Genomic DNA, 11,091 nt, shown 5'->3' with positions numbered 1-11,091 from the left:
CAGCATTGTATGAGAGAGGGCTCTTCATGTAGGTGGTACTGAAAAAACAGAGTGCCTGTGATTAACTGGGAGATGCTGTAGCAGAGAAGAAAGGGCACAGGTTCTGGAATTTAATCCTGGATCTGATGCTTGCCAGCTGTGTGCTCTTGAGCATTACTTAATTCCTTGGGGTTTTGTTTCCTCATATCTAACACTAATCTCATAGAGGGGTAAGGATTCAAAGGGCCCAGAATACGGGCCAGGCATATAGCAGGCACTTAATAAATAATGGCCATTAGCTATTATTATGAGTTGGGCCCTTCACCAATCAGTCTGCACATACAAGTTATTTAACAACTCTGAGAGCTAATTTTCGTATGTGTAAAATGATAGGAGACTGATTACCCTAATTGTTGTCTATTGACTCATAGGAATACTATTCAGTTATTAAATGGTCAAGGTATTTTGAAAGGCAGTGTAGGGTAGTTAAGCATATGGACTCCAAAGTCAGATTGCCTGGGTTGATTCTTGCTGTTGCTACTTACCAGCTGTGTAACCCTGGGCTAGATCCTTGACATCTGTCTTAGTCATTTTGGGCTGCTATAACAAAGTACTATCGACTGGTTGGCTTATAAACAACAGACATTTATTTCTCACAGTTCTGGAGGCTGGAAGTCCAGGATCAGGGTGCCAGCACAGTCAGATTCTAGTGAGAGTCCTCTTCCAGGTTGCAGACTACTAACTCCTTGTTGTAGCCTCACTTGGTGGGATGAGATCTAGCTAGCTCTCTGGTCTCTTCTTATGTGAAGACTAATGCCATTCATGAGTGCTCCACCTCAGATTGGCTGCAAAAGGGAGGGGAGAGAACCTGTTTTATGGTTTTAAAACATGAACTAGATTTTTTGACAATTCTCTCATCAAGAGGTAGATCCCCATCCCCTGAATTTTAACTATCAGAACATGGTGGAAGTGATGTGGACTCAGACCTCAAGAAACTGGTACCTTCTACTTTCTGTCTCATACACTCACTTTTTTCTTTTTTTAAGATTTCTTTATTTATGAGAGAGAGAGAGAGAGAGAGAGAGAGAGAGAGACAGTGGGGGGAGGGGCAGAGGGAGAGAATCTTGAAGCAGACTCCACTCTGAGTGTGGAACCTGACGTGGGGCTCGATCCCATCACCCAGGAGATCATGACCTGAGCTGAAACCAAGAGCTGGATGCTTAACTGAGCAACCCAGGTGCCCCTCACACACTCATTGTTTTTTTTTTAGATTTATTTATTTGACAGAGAGAGTGTGCTCACAAGCGGGGGGAGGGGCAGAGGGAGAAGCAGACTCCCCAATGAGCAGGGAGCCTGACAAGGAACTCGATCCCAGGACCCAGAGATCAGGACCTGAGCCAAAGGCAGATGCTTAACTGACTGAGCCACCCAGGTGTCCCACACACACTCACTCTTGAATGAAGCCACAATGTTTGTCAGAAGTCTAAGTAGCTTGAGGAGAGGTCCATGTGGAGAAGAATCAGGGCCTCACTCACAGCCCCAGCTGACAGCCAGTATTAATATGCCAACATGAAGTGGACCTTCTAGTCCCCCAGTTGAGCCAGCCTAACTGATAACACATGGAGCAGAGATGACTTTTCCCTGCTGATTTTTGTCCAAACTGTAGCACTGTGCACAAAATAATGATTGTTGTTAAGTCATGGAATTTTGGGGTAGCTTGTTACACAGCAGTAAATAACTCACACAAGGGGGAAACGAATTGAAGGAGAGGATTTGCTTATATATTTGCTTGCTTGTCTTTATGATGGAAGAAACTTGAAAATGATTACATTGAAAAAAACCACCACACTTGGAGGACCTTGCCCTAAGGCCTCTATTTTCGAAGTGAGGTGGGAGGTCCTTCCTATGGGACGATAGGGTTGGGAGCTTGTATCAGTAGTGAAGGGTTAAAATAGTTGTCATGGGGACTAGAAGAAGTTGGGTGGAAAGAAGGTGGCATGAAGGTGGGAACAAGAATGTATAGTAAACAAGTCATCAGGGGAAGGGTCCTGGAGAAGCTGGCCTTTGAGCTGGACGTTGGAGGATGAGTAGGATTTTGGCAGCAAAGGAGAAGTGGGGGAAGAAGAGTTTGAGTAAATAAATAAAGAGGAATGGTAATGGATGAGCTTTTTGAGAATCTATGCATTTACTCTTTTAACAATTATTTTTGAACCCCTATTATGTACTAACGGCCAGGTGTTTGTTGCTGAGAGTACAAGTGGTGAGCAAGACACAAAAGACCCTGCCCATGCAAGGCTCACAGTCTAGGGAGATACAAGGAATAAATTGAAAGACTAACACATAAAATTAAGGTAATTAAGAATTGTGATACCTGTGATGAAGGAAACAAATGGTTGCCATATAGTATTAAAAGAGGATAGTCTGGGGCACCTGGGTGGCTCAGTCATTAAGCATCTGCCTTCAGCTCAGGTCATGATCCCAGGGTCCTGGGATCAAGCCCCGCATCAGGCTCCCTGCTCAGCGGGAAGCCTGCTTCTGCTTCTCCCACTCCCTCTGCTTGTGTTCCCTCTCTCGTTGTGTCTCTCTCTGTCAAATAAATAAATAAATCTTTAAATAAATAAATAAATAAATAAAAGAGGATAATCTCCTTAGATGTGGTCAGAGAAAGCCTCCAGAGTAAGTGACATTTAAACTGAGCCATGAGGGGCACCTGGGTGGTGCAGTCAGTTAAGCATCCAACTCTTGGTTTCGGCTCAGGTCGTGATCTCAGGGTCCTGAGAACAAGCCCCTCGTCGAGCACTGCACTCAGCATGGAGTCTGTTTTAGATTCTCTCTCTCCCTCTGCCCCTCCCGCTCATGCTCACACACACTCTCTCTCTCTCTAAAATAAATAAATTAATTTAAAAAATAAATAAACTGAGCCGTGAACGAAAAGGAGTGTCTGGAAAAGAATGTTCCAGGCAGTGGGAAGGCATGTGCAAAAATCTGAGGCAAGAGCAAGGTAGATGAGATTGAAGAGAAGGTAGGAAGGGGCCAGATCTTCATGGGGCTTTCCAGGTCTGCTTAGATATTGATTTTATTCCCAGTGCAATAAGAAGCCACTGAAGATTTTAAGCATGGAACTCAGATTATCCAGTTTACATTTGAAGAAGATCCCTGTCTCTAGGGATGCCTGGAGGTGTGGTAGTGAAAACCTAATTTTTAAAAAGGAAGTTTTCATTGATTTTACTTTTTTTTTTCTTTTTCACTAGAGAGGGTTTTGTTGTTGTTAAACCTGAGTTTTAAAGCCAGGTCCTAACCATGTGGGGATTAAAAAAATAAAATCAATGAAAACTTATTTACTTTATGTTTCATAATTTGAGGTACCCTGGAGTGCTTTGGCATTGACGTCACGTTGCTTCAGAGATATAATATGACATATGAAATCAGAGAATATTGACCCAGATGTACAGATGTCTTAAATATTCAATATTTAAGGAGAAAAGACATTATTTATAATTGCACCACAGGAAAGAAAGAAAGACAAAATTCTTAGGAATAAACTGAACAAGAAATGTACAGGACTGGGGTGTGGGGCTCAGCTGGTTAAGCATCTCCCTTCAGCTCAGGTCATGATCCCAGAGTCCTGGGATCGAGCTCCCGATGGGGCTCCCTGCTCAGAGGGGAGCCGGCTTCTCCCTCTCCTCCCCATGCTCTCTCTCACTATCTCTGTCTCTCTCTCTCAAATAAATAAATAAAATCTTAAACAAAAAATGTATAGGATCTATTTGAATAAAAGTTTAAAACAATTCTGAGAGAATCAAAAGGCTTTACAGAGGGCGGCTGGGTGTCTCAGTTGGTTATGCGTCTTCCTTTGGCTCCAGTCGTGATCCCGGGGTCCTGGAATCAAGTCCCACATCCAGCTCCCTGCTCCGCGGTGAGCCTGCTTCTCCCTCTGCTTCTGCCTCTCTCTCTCTATCTCTGTCTCTCATGAATAAATAAAGTCTTAAAAAAAAAAAAATGCTTTACAGATAGGACTGCCATATTCTTGGAATGAAGACTCAACATCATAAAGATATCAATTCTCACTAAATTAATCTAAAAAATATTTACCACAATCCCAATAAAAATACCAAAAGGATTATTTTTCTGGGAACTTGACAAGCTGATTCTAAAGTTCATATGGAAAAATAAACAAGCAAGAATAGCCAGGGAAATTCTGAACAGGAAGGATATTGAGGGGAGACTGTCTTACTAGATGTTAAACCATATTATTAGGCTTCAGTAATTCAATCTATGGCACTAGTGCCCGTACAGACATATAGATCAAAGGATAAAAACAGCAAGTAGAGGAATAGGCTCAAATACATAGAGAAATTTAATATATGATAAAGTAACATTTGTAAATTGGGGAAAATATGGATTGTTCAATAATGATTTTAGGACCACTGGGTAGCCATCTAGAAAAAAGTAAAATGGATCCCAATTTAACCTTTTAGAATCTGTTTTTTATTTTTAGATTAAACTCTATGCCCAACATGAGGCTTGAACTCATGACCCAAGATCAAGAGTTGCTTGCTCTACTGACTGAAGCAGCCATGTGTCCCCCAATTTAACTTTTTTAATATCAGAGTAAGTTCCAGTTGGATTGAAGATTTAAATATAAAAAATAAAACCATGGAAGTACTGGAGCAAAGTATGTGAGATATTCTGGGATAGCCTCCTGGGGGTAAAGGCCTTTCTTGTTTTTTGTTTGTTCGTTTGTTTTTTGTTTTTTTTACAGATTTTATTTATTTATTTGACAGAGAGATAACGAGAGCAGGAACACAAGCAGGGGGAGTGGGAGAGGGAGAAGCAGGCTCCCGCTGAGCAGGGAGCCCGATGTGGGACTCGATCCCAGGACCCTGGGATCATGACCTGAGCCGAAGGCAGACGCCCAACCGACTGAGCCACCCAGGCGCCCCGGGAAAGGCCTTTCTAATGAAGACATAAACCCAGAATCTCTGAAAAAGTTAATACATGTGATAATGTGAAAATAAAAATATGCTGCATGGTCTGTAGAGCATGCAACTCTTGATCACAGGGTCATGAGTTCAAGCCCCATGTTGGACATGGAGCCTACTTAAAAGTAAATATGCTGCATGATAAAAAGTAAAAAACAGAGTCAATGACCAACAACAAACTGGGAAAAAGGTGTGTGATGCATTGCATGAAGGTTAATTTCTTTGATATGTAAAAACTCCCACAAGGGCGCCTGGGTGGCTCAGTTGTTAGAAGTCTGCCTTCGGCTCAGGTCATGATCCCAGGGTCCTGGGATTGAGCCCTGCATCGGGCTCCCTGCTCGGTGGGAAGCCTGCTTCTCCCTCTCCCACTCCCCCTGCTTGTGTTCCTGCTCTCGCTATCTCTCTGTGAAATAAATAAATAAAATCTGTAAAAAAAACAAAAAACAAACAAACGAACAAAAACAAGAAAGGCTTGTGTTCCCTCTCTTGCTGTGTCTCTCTCTGTCAAATAAATAAAATCTTTAAAAAAATAAAAAAATAGAAAAAAACTCCCACAAATCCATCATCAAAAGACCAAAAGACCTGGTGTTGGACAAAGACTATAAAAGGGCAAAGGATATAAAAATGTAGCTCACAGAAAAGGCAATACAAATCATGCTTGCACAAATGAAAATATGCACTCATTCTTAAGAGAAATGGAAATTAAAATCAAAATTACAAATGCAAATGTCCATTGACCCATCAATTTGCCTTCTGGGAATTTAGCCTACAAATGCTAGCACATGTAGGAAATTGCACAAGTACAAGATTACTTAACTGACAGCATTACTTGTAAGAGCAAATCAATTATGGTACAATGTGCAATAGAATACTATTGAACTGTTGTTACAAAAGAAGGAAGGGTCTGTCCACAACCTGAAATGTAGAGTTCTGCAAAGATATATTGTTAAATGACAAAAGGAAAGTGCAGAAGAGTTTGTATGGTATTCTGCTTTTTGTGTAAAAAGATGGGAAATAAAAGAAGTTCATTGGCTTATAAGCATAAATAAATTCTAGAAAGTTATATAAGAACAAATAATAATGGTTAGTTCTTGGTGACTGGAGACATGGGCGAGAGGGAAACTTTTATTTTTAAATTAATTTTGGACCATGTAACTAATTTCTCATTAGAAAATTAAATTTAAAAAATAAGGAGGCCTATAAATTCTGACATGGGATCTCCAAGATTATAATCTCCAAATTAAGTGAAAAATCAAGGAGCAGAATAGTAGTCATAATAAACTATTTTGTATATCTCTACCCCCATATCTTCCTTCACACGTACATGTTCATAGATGCACAAACCATCTCTACGATTACATGCAAGAAAGTTATATCATGGGTTGCTTCTGAGATGGGGAATTGGATGGCTGGGGACCAGGAGTGGTGGGGACACATTTTCCTCTATACCTTTTTGTCCCTTTTGAAATTAATATGGGCTTTACCTATGTAATAACATGGAATAACATATGTAAAATGGCAGCAAACATATAAGCAGACCTTCTGTGACTGGCAGGGGGCGGAGGTGGGTATGCATAGTGACTGACCACCCCAAGAGTATGGGACTTGAAAATCTATTCGCTGATCTCTTTATCTCTAATGTCCTTCCCAGCACCAAAATTCTTCTTTCTTTAAATGTTTTATTGTAATATAATTGACAGCAGCACCAAAATTCTTAATCCCTAGCTTGACTCTAAACTCTTACAGCATCGGAACTACGTTTTTTAGTCTCTCGACTCCGGCATGCACGTCTCTCTGCCAAGTTTGGTGCCCTGTTAATGTATGCTGCCTGCCTAGGACACAAAATCTGAGGCAGACTTTGACAGAAAAGTCTAACTCCTCCTAGCTTCACATTCCAAAAGGCTAATGCCAACTTGATTGGCTCAGTCGATCGACAGTGCTTGGCCAGGGTAGACACTCAGTGAAAACTGACTGCTTAATATAATCAGTGGCTGAGACAGCTGGCGCGAAACTTACAGCAGCGATCTTAGAATTTCCTGTTGTGACCCATTTTGGGACTGTGTTTGATTCTGTGCTTAGCACTGCACCAGGCAATTGGAGCGATCAAAGAAATTCTCTAGAAATCTCCTTACCTGACATTTTAGTAGGTTCTTCATACAAATATTTGTTCAATAACAATTATCTGGGGAGCGGGGAGAAATGCGAAAGCAGTTGAGGGAGAAAGCTCCTTAGGTAGGCTTTCACAGTAAGCACCTCAACTGTCAAATCAGCTTTGACGGATCCCATTTTCCAGGTTGGGATCCTTTTTATTTTGAATGAATTAGCAAAACTAACAGGGCTGACTAACATGCTGGCTCCATTGCCCACAAAGCTGGATATCTCAATACTTTACAGTTTCCTTAAGGCAAAAAACAGGCAGTTCAGTTTTTTTTTTTTTTTTAGCTAGATGCTATGTAGATCTTAGGATTTTTCCTTCTGTTTTAAAGTTCTTTTGTTTGGGAAAATTGAGGCTTGACATTTTTATGATTAAACATTTCCCTCTCCCAAGGCCTATACACCTGGTAAAAACACTGTCCAAAGAGTTAACAGGATTAATTACTATATTATTTACAATTTTAATATTTTATTTGTGGCTGTGGTTTAGACAACAGAAGGGAACCGATAATTACTCTCCAACTGCATGATGATTGCCATGTGGTTCCCTCTTGCACAGTTTCCATATAATTAGAGCTATGTATGCCCTGCAAAACAAAGCATCATATCCATTTGGAAGCATGAAATTAAATTTCCCGGATTGAGGGTAACAATTTCAGTTTTAAGGAATTGATTTCTTCAAGCATTTCTTTGGGAAATCCGGAATATCTCTTCCAAGATGTAGAAATGCCTTAGGTTTCTGATTACAGTTCAGTATGAATGGAGATTTTTCTGTCAAACTTGGAATTTAAATTTATCTTTCTGAGTAGAGGTTTGTGCTAGGCTACAGTTCTGAGGATGTTGAGGACGAGCCCTGCCCCTCAGCGTCCTACCTCAGAGTACTCTGGGAAAGGACGACCTCTGGACAGGGTCTGGAATTGGAGGGGCTGGGATGTCTCAGAGGCCCAGGCAGAGAATGAGTGGTCCAGAGAAGTTTGTTGACCCCAAATGAATTGTGTTGTTTCTTTCTGTCCTTTAGAAGTCCCCATAAATTGGTACTACTTGAGGTCTAATTGTATTCAAATGAACCTTAAAAAAAAAGCCCAGATTTTTTCTTATGGATGATCTTTTGGTTAGGTATGTGAATAGTATCCTAGGTTTAGAGGAGAAGATCTGGCTGGCCAATTGAACTCAGGGTGTGTACTAAGAATGACCAGGAGTACTTTCATCATTGGTATCAATTTTAAAAGTTAAAGCCTGAGTTTCCTTTTCCCTAAATCAGGGAGCATCCTAGGATTCCTGTGCTCACTGTATTTCCTGATTCTCCCAATTCCTAAATTCTCAAAATTTCCCAAATTGTCCAAACCCTCCATCCTCTACATCTCTTTATTGACTTGGTCTTCTGGACTGAGGGTCTCAGCTTCCCAATCAGCCCTTCCTGTGCTTCCTAAGGAGCATCTCCAACTCTATCTGTTTAGGGAAAAAACACTATTTGGGAAAATTACACTCTAGAAAGCACCAATTTATGCTCTTTCTTGATATGTATAATAAGTATGTACATTCCTTTGTCCCACCTTTACTAACACTGGGTATTAAAATTTTTTAAAAAGCAATTTGCCAGGGGGTGCCTGGCTGGCTCAGTCAGTAGAGCATGTAACTCTTGATCTTGGGGTTGTGAGTTTGATCCCCATGTAGGCAAAGAGTTTACTTAGATAAAAGCAATTTGCCAATTTGATTAATAAAAATGGTATTTTGTCATTGCATAAATTTGTATTTCTTTTTATTATTAGGCAGGTTTAAAAAAAACGATCTTTTTTGGCATTTTGCATTTCTTCTTGTAAATTGCCTGTTTGTTTTTTTGTACATTTTTCCTTGGGTGCCCATCATTTTCTGAAAGATTGGTAAATAGTGGTTGATACAATTTTTGAGCCTTGCTTTCAGATATTATGTCTTGATTTTAGAGAAAACTTCTACATTAATGTTTTCAATTTATTGCAGACAAAGCTCTTTGCCTCTATATGAAGTTCACGTACACAGGATACCAGTTTAATCCCAGACAATCTTTCAGGAAATTTAATTTACAATATGCTGATGGCCTCTTTGGAGTTTTAAGCTTCATCCCACATTTTTACACATTTACTAGATCATTTAAGGTTTATTTTTCCCCTCTACTTGCCAAGTGAATCATATTTCCTTCATCTTCTTACATTTACAAATGTCTTAGATTTCTCAAAATTCTTCTCTCAGTCTGGTGTCTTTCATTTTGAGACTTGTCACTAGGGAAGGGAGCTAAGAGTATTGGAATGCTCTATAAATCCTGCCAGGCTGTTCCTTTCCATCTTCACCTTCCAGAGGTTTGTGGGTGGAGAGCTGAAGATGTCATCAGCTGCAGGAATGTCCCCGGCCATCTGCTGCAAGTTGCAGACACTGCGTGCAGCTTGCTAGAGATCGAAAGACACCACGCTGGCCCTCTTTCAGATTTGGCCAAAAGTTTGTCTTTCTTCTCTTATTTTTCTTTTCTCTTTTTTTTTTCAAGATTTATTTATTTGAGAGAGAGAGAGAGCACAAGCAGGGAGAACAGCAGAGGGAGAGGGAGGAGCAGACTCCCCGCTGAGCAGGGAGCCCGATGAGGACTCCATCCCAGGACCCTGGGATCATGACCTGAGCAAAGGCAGATGCTTAACAGACTGAGTAACCCAGGCACCCCTCTTCTCTTATTTTCCTTAAATGATTTATTAATCAGTCCCTCCCAAGCCCTCTCCCAGTTCCATCACATGTAAGTTAAGCAAAAATGTTTTATTTTTAACTTATATTTTAACATTGCAAGAATAGAACAAGAATTCCCTTTACCCAGATTCCCCAAACATAAATATTTTAGTATAAAAAAATATATATTTTTTAAAGATTTTGTTTATTTATTTGACACAGAGAGAGAAAGCACAAGTAGACAGAGAGGCAGGCAGAGAGAGAGGGAGAAGCAGGCTCTCCACTGAGCAGGGAGCCGGACACGGGGCTTGATCCCAGGACCCAGGGATCACGACCCGAGCCGAAGGCAGCTGCTCAACCGACTGAGCCACCCAGGTGCCCCTAAAAATATTTTTTATAAAATAAAATATATTTACACTTAAATAAATGTTTAAACTAAAATGTATTTATACTTCATTTATATATACTTTTTATTCCTGAACAGTTTGACACATGATACATATATGATGATGCCCCTTTACCCCTAAATAATGTGTACATCCTAATATATAAGATTTTTCTCTTATACAAGCATAGCACTATTATATAAATCAGGAAATAGAAATATTATATCCTAATAACAATTGTTATTAATATTATTATTCTAATCAAGCATCTATTTGAATTTTATCAAGTATCCTATCACTAAACCAAAAAAAAAAGTTTAGGATAAAAGTGTTTTGATTGATCATCTAGATTAGTGGTTTTCTTTTCTTTTTTTTTAAGATTTTATTTATTTGAGAGAGAGGGAGAAAGAATGAGTGGGGATGGGTGTGGGGGTGGTGGGGAGAGGCAGAGGGAGAAGCAGACTTCCCGCTGAGCAGGGAGCCTGACGTGGCGCTTGATCCCAGGACCCATGAGATCATGACCTGAGTCAAAGGTAGCCGCTTAACCAAATGAGCCACCCAGGCATCCCTTAATATGTGTTCTTACTAATTGTACAAAAAGTATAAATACTTTACATTTAAACCTATAAAATAAAATAATGCTTTTTATCTTTTTCTTTTTTGGTGTGTGTTGGTCATTTTCCACATTTGCTTTATCATTTTCAGTCTGTGTATCTATCTATTTATTATTATTTTTTTAGATCTAGTATTTATTTTGTTTCTTTTTTAAATTTTTTATTTAAATTCAATTAATTAACATATAATGTGTTATTAATTTCAGAGGTAGAGATCAGTGATTCATCAGTCTTTTTTTTTTTTTTTTTTAAAGATTTTATTTATTTATTTGAGAGAGAGAATGAGATAGA

Source organism: Halichoerus grypus, chromosome 10 (assembly GCF_964656455.1).
Source record: "Halichoerus grypus chromosome 10, mHalGry1.hap1.1, whole genome shotgun sequence".
Lineage (NCBI taxonomy): Eukaryota > Metazoa > Chordata > Mammalia > Carnivora > Phocidae > Halichoerus > Halichoerus grypus.
The sequence above is the reverse complement of the archived record's forward strand: the minus strand, read 5'-3'. Positions refer to the sequence as shown.